The 15,088-nt window shown below is 47.2% G+C and overlaps 1 protein-coding gene across 1 annotated transcript in view; it reads left to right on the plus strand.

Annotated features, from left to right (window-relative positions):
- Positions 1 to 15,088, plus strand: part of PLXNA4 (plexin A4) — a 420,747-nt gene that overhangs the window by 70,015 nt on the left and 335,644 nt on the right. The gene's annotated exons all lie outside the window — the stretch shown is intronic.

Raw genomic sequence — 15,088 nt, forward strand, 5'->3', positions numbered from 1 at the left:
TGGCCTGTAATTATGTAATTCTTCCTCGTTATCTTTTCTAATTGTTCTCGGTGCTGTTTCCCAAACTGATTGGAAACAATGGCAGATGGGGGTGAAGTGGGAGGCAGACGTGAGCGTGGCAGGCTGCCAGCACAGTACAGCGCTCTCCAGAAAGGGAGAGAGGAAAGGAAAAAGAGGGGGGAAAAAAAAAAAATCCACGGTGGAGACTTGGATGCCAGGGCCTGAATCGAGGGGACACCTGAACCACTGCCAGGCTGGGAGGTGCTGCCTGGGGATGTCTCACTCAGGCTCATGCATATGCGATTTTCTGTGTTACATTCGAGAAATTCCAAGCCTTCCCCTGTCCCTGGCACACCTCTGCTCCCACAGAGCTTTGCTTATTTTCTTTTTTCCTCAATACTCCAGTGATGCCGTTTGAACCCTCACTGGGAGGGGCTTTGCCGGGAAGATCTGTGGTTTTCTCCCTCTGGCATTGAGTTGTTTGTTTGCTTGTGTATGGGCGAAATGAATTTAAAAAAGAGGGGAATTTGGCTTGTTGCATTTGGGGGTGAGTGCAGGGCAGGAGGGGCCTTGAGGGGAGGAATTGCAGTGAGATTTCCTCTTTTTTGGCACAGGTTTCAGGGGAACTGTGGGGTGCGGCTCCCCTGGAACTCATTTTTGTCATGTTGGCTCATTTTCTTTGCTACTCGTCCCCCACTGCCCTCTCCTTGTGTGGGTGAGTTTTTTTGTTTTTTTTTTTTTGGTAGGGATGTGCATCCAAGAGGTATTTGGGGATCCAGCAGAGCCCTCTGCTCTCCTCTCAGTGCCAATCCTCTTTTGCAGCACAGTGGGAAGGGGGAGCTCACACTGCTGCTGTAAGTTTTGTGTAGAGGAGGCCAGAATTCTGGGTGGAATTCAGAGCACCAGTTTCCCGTGGCAGGGGGAGAGGACAGATGTCTGTGGGGTCGTGGGGCATCCCACAGTGGCAGCATCACCACCCCTGTGAGAGCAGGGCTCCCTTATGGGATGGGTGGCGTCCATACAGAAAACAAACCCTCTTTGTCCATGTGGGATCAGCACCAGGCTCTGGAGGAGGCTCCGAGCCACCCCTTGATGATCTACCTTGTGCTTTGCCTGGATGATTTACCTGGTGCTGATTTACCTTCCTCATCCCAGTCTCTGAGTGTTTAATTTCTGTCTCATCCCCTGTGTCCTGACAGCGCTGGGAGGTGGGCAAGCTGCTGAGGGGGGAAAACAGAATTTATCAGAGCTGCCCTCTCTCCCTCCAAACCCAGAGCTGTTCTGCTGTTTTTCCATCGCTGCTGACATCTCTGTGTGCCTGCAGGCTGCTGCTGCCAGCACTGTCCCAGCTGGCCCAGCCTTTCTGGCTTCTCTGCATGGTTTTCCGGGATGCAGAGGGGAAATTCTGCCAGAGGTTTGTCCTTGGTGTTGGATTGGAGGTTTCCTTGCTGCTGCAGGGTGAGCGGAGTCAGGGAGGTGGGGCTGAAAGGAGCAGGAGTTGGAGGCTTCAGGTGGGGTGGTTCAACCCTGGCTCGTGTTGGGATTTGAGGGGTTTGAGCTGTGGTGATCTCCAGCCACACCTGGGCAGGAGTGGAAGAGAAAGAACCAGAGGGGAATGGCAAAGAGATGAATCCCAGCTCCCAGCACAGCTCCCTGGGTGCCACCAACTAGCTGGGCACCACCAGCAGTTGCTCCTGTGGGTCTGGACACCAGATTTGCTTTTGCATGGACTTGGGCAGGGCAACTTTTGTCAAAGGCTGAAGAAGTTCCTTTTGCTGTCTCCTGAGTGTGTCCTGGGTTTGCTCAGTGCTGACAGGCACACAAGTTGATGGTTGGCAGACATTTTCCCCGGCAGTGCTTCATTTTTGGCCGCACAAATACATGAACTTCTTCCTTTTGCTCGGTAGACTTTTTCCCTCAGAAGTTCCCATGATGATACAGCACAGGGGAAAAACCCAGTTCCTTCTATCAGTTTTGTTTTTGGACATTTTAATTACTTTTTTTTTTTTTTTTTCTCGTGGGATTGTCCTTTTCCTTGCATTATGAGGCAGAGAGAACAAAAGATCCCTCTATCACTTTCTAATATACCTTTATCATCCCCCTTCACATTCATCTCCTCTCTGAAAGCTGCGAGCTCCTGCTAATCCCTCTTCACGAACAAAGCTTTGTCATGACCTTGATCAGCCTTGTCACAGCTCCCTGGGCTATATTTGGGGCAGATCAGTGCCTTTTGGGATGGGTGGCAATCCCCTGTGCAGCAGCTTGTCCGTGGAATTTGGGACAGGATGTCCCACCTCGGACAGACAGAGGAGCTCCACCAGTGCTGGATTGCAGAGGAGCATCCCCAGGGGAGTTATTGGTGGATGTTCTAGCAGGAAATGTGATGCTGAGGGAGATTTTTTTTTCCACACCAGGCACTAAGACAGGACCTCAACAACAGCTGGCAGTGGGATGTAGGGGCTGGATGAGGACTTTGAGAGGAGCCAGGTGTGAATGGGGAGGAAATATCACTTCCTTCCCAGGTGAAATCACCCCCTTCCCTATGGAAGAGGGAAATCATTCTCCCTCCAGCCCCAGGATTGATTTATTTATTAATTCGTGTGTGTGAAGTGTGTATTTACATCACTTTCACCACACATTTGCATCACTTTCTTCCCTCTTTTTTGCAGAACACAATCCCAGGGCTGTCTGTCGGGAAATACGATCAGAGCAACTCATGTTATTTCAGTGCGTTTCACACAGTTGTTTTTCTTCTATTATTAGTATTTTTCTTTTTTTTTCCCTCTCCCTTTCTCTTCCTTTCTTTCCCAGAGTAGAACAAATACAGTGAGACTGGCAGAAAATTGGCAAGCTTCAGCAATCCAGAGGCAGTGATTTTTTTCTAAGTATCTTAATGGAGTCAGTATTTTTTTTATTGTTTTCTCAGCCTGCAGGTTGTTTGAGTGTTTAAAAAAAAGAGAGATAATTCATCAAACCCCCTCCCTTCCTCCTCTTACCAACCCCTTTTAGAAAGTTCATGACCCTACAGGAACTCTTCTGAGTTATCCTTATTTGAGAAGTCTGCTGAATTGGTCACAGGCATTAAAGAAGGAGGTGGAAATATCCTCCAGGCTAAGTTTTGGATAAAAACATTTACACAGAAACCAGACTCACCTGCATCACCAGTCCTGTTGTCCCTCCATCCATCTCCCAGTTGTTTTTTGGTGTGTTTTTTTTTTTTTTTTTTTTGTTTTTTTTTTTTTTTTTTTTTTTTTTTTCCTCCCCCGGGAATATTCTGTTTTCCAGTTAAATCTCCTCCAGGTCCCTGCTCCCTGCAGACCTTGTTCCCTTCTGCACAAAGGCAGCAGCACCAAGGCTGTTTTTCTCCTCCTGCCCTCAGGTTGTGTCAGGAGAAGTTGGGTATCTGGAGGAATTTCTTCACCAGAAAGTTTGTCAAGCACTGGAACAGGCTGCCCACGGTGGTGGTGTCCCCATCCCTGGAGGGATTTGGGTTGGTGTCAGTGCTGGGTTCATGGTTGGGCTTGAGGGTTTTCCCAGACTAAGTGAATTTGTGGTTCATTTTCCTGGATTTGTCTGTGAGGGAGTGCTCAGGTGCTGAGGTGATCTCTGGATCCACACCCCTCCTGTCATGATCTCAGGTTTCCTGATTTGGACCAGTAAATAGAATTGGTTGTGAGAACGGTCAGGGTCTTGGTTTCCGGTCTTAAAAAATCCAGAGAAATTTCCTCCAGAGCTGAGCTGGGAAATGCCAACCTCTCTCTTCCAGTCAAGTTCCTCAGTAGGACCTAGATTTGGTTCTATTTACCTGAATACCCAAGCTGCCTGTGGATTTGCAACTCATTTTACCCAGTACAAAATCCTAAGGTATTTGGTGGGTTTTTTTGTTTGTTTGTTGGTTTGTTTTTTTCCCCCAGGAGCAGTGTTTTTATTTGCTTCCTGTTTTAATGCCTTTCTCCTTGGTGAGTCTGCGTCAATACACTATTTTTTTTTTTTTTTGGTGATGAGTAAACTTTGCCAGCTCAGTTTATCCTTGTGAAAGATTTTAACAGCTGCTCAACTCTCTCTGCTTTGCTTCTGTGGCTCCAGTCTGATTTTTTGTGGTCCTACAACCCCCATAGGTCGCTCTCAAGTCCATCCTGTAAATCCATATTGGGGATTCCTTAGCCACTCCCATTTTCTATGTCTCTCCTACCATGACACTGAAACTGCTGGAAAATAGGTTTTAACCTTCAAAATGAGCATTCAGAGTTGTCTGTAGGTGCAAGATGATGAGGCAAAACATTCACCAGGGGCTGTCATTTACTCCTGCTCCTCACTGGGCCTCCTGGTGATCCCAAATCCAGGGCAGAGGATGAGGCTCTTGCTGGAATGAGCTTCCTGATGCTCATTTCATCTCACAGAAGTGCATTCAGCATTATGGTGTGGACTTAAATAAACAACACAGAGCTCAAAGGGAAATCCTTCATGTGATGAAGATCTATTGAATGACTAATTTGATTTAGAACGAGGCCTCAGAGCCATCCTTCAGGAGGCTCTGTGCCAATATTTCCAAGGAGCCTGGATTTTTCTGTCTCTAACTGCTCTGCACAGGTCAATACTGCCACGAACTCTACTCAGGAGAGGGGCTGAGCTGTATCCAGGCTATGGGATGTTCAGCACTAACACAAAATGATAGATTATTTGAGACTGTCAAGCTCTCTGTGGCCTACAGAGCAGGGGCGCAGGGTATCCATCACTTTGGATCCTCCTTGGACAACATCGACCCCCTGAATCAAACCCCTGGATTGAGGATCTCCTGAACCACAGCTCAAATGGGCTGTGACACGGCTCGTGCCATAAAAATGTTGCCAAGGTCCATCACAGTCCCTGTCCTTTCATCTCGTCTCCCAGACCCAAGTTAAACTCTGACACAAAGATCAGGAACCCCTAAACCTTCCTTCCTTTGCCATTTAAAACCTTCTGGTTTGGGTGCAGCTCGTTGGGAACCCCACTAACCTCTGTCCCCCAAGGAAGCATTTGCAAGGCAGAAACGCTGCAGTGAAAATCCCAGTGAATTCCTGGAGTTTATTTTCTGAGTTTGAAAGTGACAACTTGTTGGCCTTGAAGATTTTTCACCAGCACCAGAATAATCCGGAGGGAGAGATTTTCTTCTTCTTTCTCAGACCATGGGATAATTAGCAGATTTTAATGACTGCTTGAGAAAGCTGGCTAATGAGCTATTAAAAACACTCCTCACCCCCTTAGCCAGTCCCTAAATGAAAGCCCCAAAACAGTCGGTCATCGTTCTGACCGTGTGCGTCTTAAAGATATTTTTCTTTCCAAGCTAATTGTGGCTGTTTGGTATTATTTTCTGGGGAAAACTCCGATTGGGAATGCAGCAGGATGAAAAATGGCCTGTTCTGCTTCCACGGAAGTGTGAAGTACAGCCAGAGCGTGATGCAGGGATCGTACAATCCTTTAGCTTGGAGAAGGCCCTTAAGGTTTAGTCCAACCATTAATCTAACACCACTACTAACATTAACTCCTAATTTTACACTACTCCTGACTCACTCATGAGAAATCCTTGGCTCTCTGCTGGCCTCTCGAAGCCCAAATGTGTCCTGTGAGCCAAATTCCTGCCACGTGGACACTGATATCATGTGGTAGCACCAGGGCTGAGATCGTTTGGTGCCACCATTTCTTGATTTTAGAGCCATTTTCACACTTGGTTTAGTGACACCTTGTCAGCCAGACTGCTCTGCCTGGCCTTCCTTGGGGTGTTCTCTTCAGGTAACAGGAAGGAATTCTTCCCTAGAAGGGTGGGGAGCCCCTGGTGCAAGGTGCCCAGAGAAGCTGAAAGTGGAAGTGTCCAAGACCAGCTCGGATGGGACTTGGAGCAGCCTGGGCTAGTGGAAGGTGTCCCTGCATATCTTGGAAGATCTTTAAGGTCCTTCCCAACCCAATTCTGTGGTTCTTTCTGAGCACGTCGAGTGCTGAAGTGAAGGGAGGACACGGGCAGGGTGGTCTGTGCTCCCCACATGTCCGTCCTGCGTGACTGCGGACCCGGCGGGAGATCGCCCTCGGTGCCTCCCGTCTGTGCTCCTGGAGACACTGACAACTGTTCCCGCTCTCTCCAGCGGAGGTGGACAGCTTTTCAGAGCAAAACAGCTCCACGCCCTCTGGCTGTGAACTCTGATGCTTTTTAGCTCGGCTCTCAGCATGTTCCCCCCTCATTAGTGCTCCTTGCCTCTTCTCGGGGCTGTTTTCCTCCCTCTTCCCTTCTCCTCCGATGTAAAGTGGTTTCAGAGGGACAAGATGTTAGCGCGAGGAGACTGAGGCTCCTTTTTCTTTCTGAGGTGACATCTTCTCCTGTCACTTGCCATTCCCTTCAAGAGCACTGACGTTGTGCAGCCCATGGAGCTGGGGTGGCAGCTCCTGCTTGGGGGCTGTCACTCTCCCCATCTGCTCCCACCACAAATCCTGCCCTGCCACGCCAGGGGAAGAGCCTCTTCCCTGCTTCTGGGGAGATGCTGACCTGTTCCACCTCTTGCATGAGGACAAAGGACCTCACTGTGACACAAATCAAAGCATGTGGGGGTTTTTTAGGGATTGATAAATGACAGGGTTTATTCATGGCTGAATCCATCTCCTCCAGCCCTGGCATCAGCTGCAGAGAGCCTCCACGTTTGCTCCTTCCTTTGGTGTTGGTGAGCAGGAGCTGGAGTCTCAGCTGGAGTAACTGGTGTGGCTCCAGTGACTTTTCATGGAGTAGTTTGGGTGTTGCTTCTCCCCAGGTCCCATTCAGCAAACAAGAAACGTGAAGAAATTAAGTCCTCCTACGTGGCTGATTTCCTTTTCCAGCCCCTCATGTGCAGCTCTCTGATCTCACAGTCTGTTGTTATGGAAATAATACAATTACAGTCACTGTGAGTAACGAGGAAACACAGTCTGCCAGAGGGAAGAAAAGGAGACCAGTTTTCTAAGGTTTCCTTGAGTATTTGGTGAGAGGAAGAGGAGGGAGAGACACAAGTGCTACGGGGCACACCTGTATTGGTTTCCAGCTCTTTCCCCCAAGAATTCACATCATTTTTTTTTGCTCTTCTGTAGATAATGACCAAACCTTGGTCAGTGTGTTCGCTGCTGCTCTCCGCTTGGCTAATTAATAATTCTTTATCAAGCCAGTGGAGGTGGACATCTTTTCAAACCAAAGCAGGTCCCCAGCCTGCAGCTGTGGGCTCTGATGCTTTTGGCTTTGGATCTTGATGTGTTTCTTCTCTTCATTAGTGGTCCCTTGATCTTCAGGGGGCTGCTGGCACCTCCTGCCATCATCCTTCCCTTGCACTTCCATCTTCCCCTTCCATTTCCATCCTTCCCTTGCACTTCCATCCTCCCCTTCCTCACCACTGCTCTCACAGGTACCTGCTCCTAAGATGGCTCCTGTCACAGAGTTTCCAGCTGTCCACTCCTGCACACCTCTGGAATTTCTTCTTTCACACCATGATGGCAAGAGTGGTCTGTGGTGGGAAGGTTGATTGGGAAGCCCTATGGAACCCAGGTGCTGCTGACATGTCCAGTGCCAGCACTCCGGACATTGGTGCATTTGCAAAGATAGTGTAAAAAGAGATGTGAAACAATGAGGGGTGAGGCAGAGTGGAGGAGATGGAGGCTCTCTTTGAGTGTTGGTTATCAAGTCTGTTGGATTTAGGGAAAAAAAAAAACCAAACTTTTATTTCCCGTGCCTTTGTTCAAGAAGTCTTTGGAAAGGGAAGATGAAACCTTAATTTTAACTGTCCTAGGGACAGGGAGTATTGCTGTCTCTGGAAGCATCTGACTTGGGGTGATCACTGATTTCTCCGAAGATGAAAATGTTCTTTTCTTTAAACTATTTGCTGTCAAGCAAGGGCTCGAATGGCTCCGATTGCTCAGGCCTCGGGCAGTGACCCGTTCCTGAGGCCAGATTGCAAATGACTCTGTGCTGTTCGATCCGACAGCATTCATTCCTCTCTCCTCCTTCCACCCCCCAAAAAAATGCTTCAGGGAGAGAAGGACGGGGAGAAACAGAGTGGGAGCTCTGGAAGGCTTGTCTCAGTTCCCAGCAGTCACATTGCTCTCGTCAAAGCCAGCCGAGTGGAACTGGTGACACTCACCAGAAGAGCTGCTCTAAATTAAGCAAAGCTGCAGAAACTTTGTAAACAAGAGCTGAGGGCTCCAGGCTGCGGGAGGGAGAGGTGACAAGTGTAGTTTGTCCCGTGAAGGAAACCAGAGTGGGGCAGAGCCCTCTGGAATGGCTCTGCTGAGATCTGCATCGCGTAGGCCTTCCGCTAGTCTCCCAGTTTGTTGGAAAAGCAGATTCCCCATCCCTGGAAGTGTTCAGGGACAAGTTTGAGCTGGGCTTTGAGCAGCCTGGTTGAGTGGAAGGTGTCCCTACCCTGTCCCTGTGGAAGTGGAGTTGGAATGGGATGATCATTAAGGCTCCTTCCCACCCAAACCACTCTGGGGTTCTGTGGTGTCCTCTGGGCCAGTGTGAGGAGCAGGGACCTCACTGGGAGCTGAGCAAGAAACTGACAAAATGCACGGGTACAAAACAAGTAGAGGAAGAGTTGATGAGTTTTTGTTCAGGGAATTACTCTTGGTTTTGAGTGTCCCACCCTTTATTTACCCTGTTCTGGATAACAGGACAGAGATGGGCTGGGATGGATGCTCATCCTGTTGACATCTTTTTATATCCATTTTACAGCACTAGGCAGAGTAAGGAGGCCTTAATGTGATTGGAGTCCCTGCTCCCCCTGTCTGACCAAACCCAGGTGTTCTACACATTGACTGACTCCCTAAGAATCCCTCTAGAGGGTAGGGAGAGGTTGGATTTGCCAGGCAGGTTACTCTACTCTGTGGTTACCTTGCACGGTGGAAATGCCCTGTATTATGTTTATTTTTTATGATTTCTTCTTGATTATGATGGTATTTGATTTCTCCTTCGTCTCATATGATTGTTGGAGATACTTTGAGGTTTTTTCCAACCTTAACAATTCTGTGATGCTGTGGCCTGGTGATTTGGTTTGTAGGCACTGAGGGCAGGGAAGGATAAGTTGGGAGTGTCCCAGTAATTCTCATTTTCCTTGTTCTGCTTCCCCTCTTTCCAGCTAGAAAAGAATCTCTGTTGTTTCCAGGGTTTATCATGCACTGGCTGTGTCTCATCCTAGAGAAAACCACTGCCACTTGTGACTTGGGGGATCTTTCAAGATAAAAGAGCCCTGTAACAAAATGTTTTTACTGCTGAGTGTTTCATTATAATTACAATTTATTTTGAATCGGGTCTTACAGCAAGAATTTAATCTAATTTTGATTATCCAGAGGATTTAAACCTCTTCAGCTCCTGTTTTAACTTGCATAAATAAAACTCCTATCTCCCTTAACTCGTATTCCCCAGCAAACCCTCATGCTAGGGAGAAGTTTCTTTATTGTACCCCATTTCCAGAGCTATTGGCATGAGGATATTGTGCAGAGTGTAACAGACCAAACACAGAGGTCTGGATAACTTTTTCCTCAAAGAAAAAGCTCCCCATGGCTTCTTTTTGTTGGGGAGAGCACTTTATCTTGCTCATGTCCTGCATTACTCAGGGTGCCACCTTTAATTCCTACAGATTGCTTAAAGGAGTATCCTAAATATTCCTCCCTAAAGGGGCTCTTGCCAAGCTCAGTGCAGCCCTAAGCATGCAGTGAAAAAGTGGGATGGGAAATGAGAGTCAGGAAGGACCTGAGCCAGTTGCTGGTTTCCTTATTAACAATTAAAGTTTGAGGCAGCATTGAAGAGGGATGTGGTTGTCTGTCTCTGTCTGAGACAGAAAATTGCTTCTCGTTTCTCATGGATCCTGCCTGTCTTTGCCAAGGACAGGGCTGCTGTGGCTTACCTGGAAAAACTGCTTGCAGCCAGCATGGATTTTAACAATAAATCCCTGGAATAATGCTGCATCCAGAATATGGAGGTGAGGGGTGAACGTATTTGGATTGCTCTGTTTAGGTCCCAGCTTCCAGAGTTTGACTGTTCCACCCTCCTGCCACAAAGGTTTGTGTTCCATTTACTGGAAAACCACCTGATAATGCTAAAGAAATCTCTTCTGGTGTCCACCATTGACAGGCTCTATAAAATATTGAATGCAACCATGATAATTATATGTCTAATTTATTATTTAGCGGTGTGCATTTCCACTGTTTAGAACCAGGCTAAAGACAGGTGTAGTGGGTACAATTACAATAAATATATGATCTTCTGAATGTCTAGTGTGGGTTTAGCCATGGTGATTCCAGACTGATGGAACAAATGTGTCAAATCTTCAAGAACAGGTAAAAAATTCTTCTGCATCTCCAGATAGCGCCCAAAACAAACAGGCCTCCAGTTTTCTATAGAAATCTCTTCATGGGATCTGAAAAGAAACAGCAAAATCCTGGTTAAATACTAGTTAGACACAATTATTGTTCTTCCTTTAATCTAATTAAGCCTTCAATTTAGTGAGAAAAGCAATTAGCATCTGAAAAGCCGAGAGGGGTGGTAGAAACAGCGGAGGAGGCAGGTCCCACACAGTGGGAGAGAGGAAAAAATGCTCTCAGTAGCAGTGCAGGAGGGAGATGCCATCACTGTGTATGGCCATAAAACCAATGGCTCTGCACAGACCATGGTCTTTAATTTCAGTTAAAAAAGGAATTTTAGTTCCCCAAATCGATTTTGAAAAACATTTTGTGAATTTACAATAAAGGCCAGGAATGTGGAAAAAAAAATCAGAGAAGGGTTTTTTGATTTATTTTTTTAAATGAAAATATGTTCCTCCCATCAGTCCTGTTCATGATCTTTTTTAGTTCATTTTTGTGGTGGAGTCGTGGTTTTGTGCTAACTCTGTAGTTTCCATGAGGACGTTTGGTTCTCTGGATGAAATGCGCTGCGTTTTGGAATGATCCCGCATGGAATGATCCAGGGGTTTGCATGGATATCTTGTAGAGCAGTTACAACAGAGCTTGAGCTCCTTCCCAGAGAAACAAGGCGAGAATGGAAAGTGCCAAGGTCTGGTTTCATTTGTGATTTTGTTGGCGTGTGGAAAGTTTGATGGAAGAAGTGATCACACTGGGGAGACTGCTGGGCTGCTTGGGAGCTGGGGGCACAGATTGGGGGAATGCTGCCACCAAGGCAAGGTCTTCACTCAACACAGCTTTTAATTATTTAATTGTCTCTGCAGAAAATCCAGCATGGGGTAATATTTGATGGTCAAGATTTGATGCAAGTGTAGAGGTGTTGGGAGATTTTTTTTTTTTTAGTGTGGTAGTTTTAGGAAAATACAGTTGAAGACTCAGAAAATGGTGAATGGAATAAGCAGTTAAGCCTAGGAAAGAAAAAAAAATTGGTGGGAGGGGTCGAGAGGCAGAACAACCATGCTTGGGGATATTATTGCAAGGGTCGTAATTCCAGGGCATGAATGCAGTGATTCGGAAGGTGTTTTGAGAAAATATTGCTGCATAGGGATGCTTTTGAGAGACGTGACCCAAATCCTTATTAGCTGCATCCACAGAGGGATGTGGAGTTATCCTAGCAAAGACAGGATCCATGGGATGGTACTGAGGGATGTGCTGGCCAAGCAGCGAAGAGCTGCCGTAAAAACTGCCAAAATGTGAGCCCAGCTCAGCACTAAGAGGATCCCCAGCCTGGAAAGTGCTGGGATGGGATTATATCAAGTGTGCTTTCCACACACAAATGTATTTCAGAAAGTGCCACAGAAGTAATTGAAAAACATCAATAACCATTGATAAAAACACAGGACTGGACACGCCTGGCGGAACCTATGTCCGCAGGAAGCCAAGAGTGAGGATCCATAAAGGATTGAAACGAATTGTTATTCCCTCACTACTTAAATGAGATTCACGGGAAAGTTGCTGATTTTTGCATGAAAAGATGACCTTGTCCTGCAACCCGATAAATCTCTGAAGTCTTTCCACCCGCTGGAATTGCTTTATTGGAGTTGTGCAAGGGATTTATTTGGTCCTCAGTCAGGCAGTTCTGCTGGAAGCAGCGCGCTTAGCTGAAGTTAGGGATCCCAAAGCATTAATTTTCCTCTAACCTTTAAGCTGAAGACTGGGTATGCATTTGGACAGGAGCCTCAAAACCCCAAAGTGCCAGAAGCTGGAGCAGTGGAACAGTGGGGTGCATGGTATTTTCTGCGCTGATGTTTTGGCAGGATGTTAAGCTTGAGTCGTTAAAGTTTCAGTCCCGACTTCCCTGTGGTTGTTTTTAATGGACAGTGCCCCACAGCCCAAACCAGCAGACTGAGGTTATGCACCTCAGCATCCTGGCCAAGTCCAGCTTAGGCCTTCAAAACAGCTCGAGTGGGATTAACTGTTCTGTGGGCATTTTCAGAGTTCTTGGATTTATGGACTATTTTCTTATTAGGACTGTCATGCGCAATGTTTTCCTCAGAGTATCTATGGATTACTTTACTTTTTTCTCACCTTTTTATGTGGCTAGAGAAGGTGCCTGTGGACCAGAGACTAAAAAAACACTGGGTCCTAATATTCTCCAGATCTCAGGGGTTGAGTAGGAAGGAGTATTAAGTGGATCATCTAGAGATGATGTGAAGGGGTTTAAGACCACCTGTGGAAACCTCTCTGGGAGAATTTGTCTTTGTCTTCATGTAAACCAGGGCTGAGATTCAGAATCCTTCTAGGAGACTTAGTCCAAGGTCTTCACTGAATGACCCCTTTTCTCTTTTTCTGAGGTTTTCTGTCCATGGCTGAGAAGGGAAGAGTGAGGACAAAGCTGTAGGAAGGGAAAGGAGACATGGAAATAGTGGAGGCAAAAGTGATGTGCACTTTAAAATCATGGGATGGCTTGGGTTGGAAGGGACCTCAAAGATCATCAAATTCCAGCCCCCTGCCACGGGCAGAGACCCCTCCCACCATCCCAGGTTGCTCTAAACCTTGTCCAACCTGGACTTGAACATTTCCAAGAATGGGGCAGCTACAACTTCTCTGGGCAACCCTCACAGGGAAAAAAATAATTTCCTAATATCTAATCTAAATCATCCCTGTTTCCCAGGTGGACGTTGCATGGGTAGGCAGAGGGTTGGGAAGGCTGTAAAGATTCAGGGATGTTGGATGACTTGTGCAGTTGCAGAGAGAAGAAAGCTGTGCATCAGGATCAGGAAAGTAGGTGCAGGAACGTTATGGGATGGGGAATACGGATTCAGTTGTTTCACCCTGGCATGTGGAGTGAGGAAACATCCTGACACTGCTTTGTTGTGGGGAGCAAAGGGGTGGAAGTGGGACATTAAACTTGGGAGAAAGCAAGCAAGAGGAGAGCCCCCTGGATCCCATGGGAATGTGAGGCTGCAGGAGGCTAAATCCTTTGGCCAGGAGCTCTGCTAGGACTGGGCTCTGTTGTCTTCTCATGCGTAACAAAACATTTTGGCTGTCTCTGATGCCGTGCTGCTGATTCCTGCCTGTCTGAAATCCCTGTCTGATCACTGAGCAACATTTGGAACTCCTGTTCCTGCCCTCACCTTTCCCACAAATTTTGGATTAATTTATTCAGCCTCCATCTCAGATGTCCAAACTGCTTTGGGGCCTGATTGTTGTCTGGTGGTGGCTGCTGGTCCCTCCCAGAGCTCTGACCTTTTTTTGTCCATTTCCATCTCCCATCCCAGCAATGTCTCAGCTGGGAGAGACAGAGGATTCCTCTAGGAATCTCTGTGCCTGTGATGGGAGCTGTGTTTGCACTCAGATCTCCTGTGGGTTGGTCAGTGGAACAGAGTGTTGTTTGCAAGTTGTGTTTCCTCAGACAGTTTTTTGGTTTTTTTTTTTTTTTTTTTTTTTTTAATGCTTCTGCTTAGTCCACTCTGGAATCCCCCCATTTTCCTCTTTTCTCTCAGATGTATTTGATCAGAGGCTTTCATGTCACTGCTGGGCAAGGCCTCTCTCACCAAAATGCCTCTGTTCTTGAAAGCATTTTTTGAAGGGTTTGACACGGAAGATCCCTCCATTGAGCCATAATCCTGGTGGTTGTAGGAGGGGCCCTGATTCTGCTGAGATTTCTGCACTTGTTTTCACCTGGCAGTGCCACCTCTGTGCCCTGAAAGCCCAAGGTAAAGCACTGACCTCATTTAGGACAAGGTTTGCACTCAGAGTTGTGTCTTTTATCCCAGCAATGTCCCCTGGGCACTTTTGGGAGGAGGGTGTAAAAGCATCTGGTGAAGCAGCAGCTCTTTAAAGGGATCTCCAGTGCCTGGAATGTTTTAAATCAGCTCCTTCCCTGGGTGTTAGCAGTGAGGATCTCAGGCCCTGTGTTCCGGGCATTTGGAGGATTTTCCTCTGACCTTTACAGAGGTCAGAGCACCCTGCAAGGACTGAATTCAAGGATAGCTGAAGTCACCTGTCCTCTGCCAGCAGCCTGCAGTCACTACCCTGTCCTGAGGACCAGTTTCATGGGTGGCATGTCCAAATCCAGCAGAGAATCCCAAACTGTGTGAGCAAGGAAGAGAGGAAAGCCAGGTCTCTTCTAATCCCACTTAAAGGAAATCTGGGTGTGGATGAGGGTGCAAGTGCAGATTCCCCACTGAGCTGAGTTTGGGGTTGTGGGTGATGGTCCTGCAGTGTCCCAGTACTCAGAAAATGAGAACTGGGAGTGGAATGGGAACTGGATCCCCAGATCCATTTGGGATGAAAAGGCAGCACAGATGTGTAAATCCTCAGTAATATTGGTGGGGGGTGTGCCAAATGCAACCTGTCCATCCCTGACCACTGTGCTGTGAGCCAGGCTCAGCGAGGTTTAATGAGATGAGACTTTACCCTGAACCTGATGCTGGAGACAAACCCAGTTTTATTTCCAATCTTCCAAAACTGCTGCAGCTTTGCCTCAGCTCCCCGATGGCAGATTCCTGCTGGTGCCATACGGAGGAGTCTCGCAGAATTAAGCAACAAACTTTTCATTTTGACCAACTTCTGGTCTGAGGGGTTCTGTACCTACACTGAGGTCCTAGAGGATGTTAAAAAGTAGCTAAATATAGTAACTGTGCAGAGGGGCTTATCCTCAGCCATGCCACAGAATCACAGAATATCCTGGGCTGGAATTTAG

The sequence above is a fragment of the Chamaea fasciata genome, unplaced genomic scaffold (assembly GCF_029207755.1).
Source record: "Chamaea fasciata isolate MVZ Bird 193981 ecotype frontalis unplaced genomic scaffold, bChaFas1.0.hap1 SCAF_5, whole genome shotgun sequence".
Classification (NCBI taxonomy): Eukaryota; Metazoa; Chordata; class Aves; order Passeriformes; family Sylviidae; genus Chamaea; species Chamaea fasciata.